This window comes from Ursus americanus, chromosome 34 (genome assembly GCF_024610735.1).
Source record: "Ursus americanus isolate L20-20 chromosome 34, mUrsAme1.1.p, whole genome shotgun sequence".
NCBI lineage: Eukaryota > Metazoa > Chordata > Mammalia > Carnivora > Ursidae > Ursus > Ursus americanus.
The window spans coordinates 2,219,014-2,220,953 of record NC_142160.1 but is presented as its reverse complement, the minus strand read 5'-3'; positions in this window follow the sequence as shown (position 1 = coordinate 2,220,953).

The window sequence follows — 1,940 nt, the reverse complement described above, 5'->3', positions numbered from 1 at the left end:
ACCCTCTCGTCTGACCATCGACACAGTCCAGGGCTCTCGGGGTCGCCTGGCTTTCCAGGCCTCTGCTGGTGGCTGGTCTGCGGCAGAGCTGGCTGGAGCCCTCCGCAGCCCGATGGCCACCGCCCCTCGAGTTCTTACTCTCTGAACCAGAGGGAGGCCGGCACACCGACTAAGTAACCGGTGTCAGGCTTTCAGGTGCTGCTTCCAGGCGCCAACACGTGAGACACAGCTCTAGGATTGGTGCCAAACCAGCACGGGAGCGCCACAGGACATGGGGTGAGTGTCAGCCCAGAGCACAGGCTCCCGTCCCCCTCAGCCCTGCAGCAGCTCCCGGCCCGTCCCGGGCAAGCGGCTTGACTGCTCAGAAGGCATATGGCGTGCCTGCTCCCGGCCTTTCTGGTTCTCGTGTTTATGTGCTGAAACAGTCCAGCGGCTTCTGGCTGTGGCTGGCTTTCCGTGTGGCACAACCGCTGAGCCGACGTGAATGGCCACACGGACACTAACCCACCGAGGTCCCTTGCGTGCTCCAGTCCCAGGAGCCTTGCAGATGTGGGAGCTGGTCTCTCAGACACTGACCACGTCTGGCCCCGGCCAGCGTGAGCCTACTCTTCAAGCCAGTGGCGACGTGTTGGCCTGGGCCACTGCCATGTTGCTCCCTATCCGATCGCCACACGTGTGACACCAACTCCTGTCCAGCACTGAGAGGGCCAGGAGGCCACGGTGCTGAGTCAGCAGCCTGGGGCCAGCATTACCCGCCCCCACCCCGGCGCTAAGCCAGCACACACATGGTTAACCCCCAGGGCCCAGCAAACGGAGCACGTGGGGAGCACAGCCTGGCCTTTTGTTCGTGATTAATGGAAAATGTCCAGTTTCAGGGATCCAGGATTACGCTGACATTCCTGAAGATGAAGAAATCTGTTCTCTGCAAACAATCAGGGAGAGAAAAAGAGGAAGGAGTGAAATGTCTGAAGGCAAGGGACAAGGAGCACGCCTGCTCGAGGCTCCGAGTTAGGGATGCAGAGGGAAGCCAGCAGGATCTTGCAGCTGGAGTGTCCTCTGCCACCATTCCACGCGAGGCACAGCGACGCCGGTGAGCGGGCACGTGCCTGCAGCCAGCGCAGAGGAGCGGACGCAGACCCACGCCAGGCCGCAACCCGCAGCGCCGGCCACCAGGGCGCCGCGCTGTGTGGACAGCATCCCCAGACCCGGGGCGGCACGCCGGCTCACGTCTGGGCGTGTACACCAGGCCACCACACACCTGTGTCTGCAGTCCAGGAGGCGGACACGCGGAACACCAAAGAGTAAAAGGAAAATATCCTTCCTGCTCTGAACTCTCATAACCAGTGTGTGGGCAGAACAAGGGAACACAAGGAGAAGACGCGCGAGTATAAGGATGAGCCAGGGTCCGAGATTAGAGCACACAGACAACGTGGAATGAGTCCACACGGAGCAAAGGAGAATCGGGGCGGGGGGGGAACCACAGCAACGGAATGCACCAAGAGACAAGGAGGTCCTTTCAGCAGAGCTAAAAATGAAAAAAAATTGGCTCTTTTTCTACATCCTAATTCGGCTGGAAAGGTCACAGGCAAGAGCCCTGTAGGTCCCTAGCCCTGGGGGTTCATTCGGGAGATTATCGAGACTTGAGGTATCATGGGAACTTACAACAAACCAAATGAGCCACACTTCCTCATGTTTCCTTGAATGAAACGTTCGATTCTAGTCCCTGCAACGGGCCATTCTCAGAGAGTTCCATCCTATGACCTCGGGTGCAAGACTGAAAACACCTATTTTATTATGAGACAGTTGGTTAAAGGATGGGAGTTTTAGCTTGTTCTCAAATATCCCCGGGGAACAGGTGGTGAAGTTCAGAGATTTCCCGTGCTCAGGACATGCACTATCTCTGGGCTGCCCCAACCCTCCTTTCTGCATGTTTATGGGCT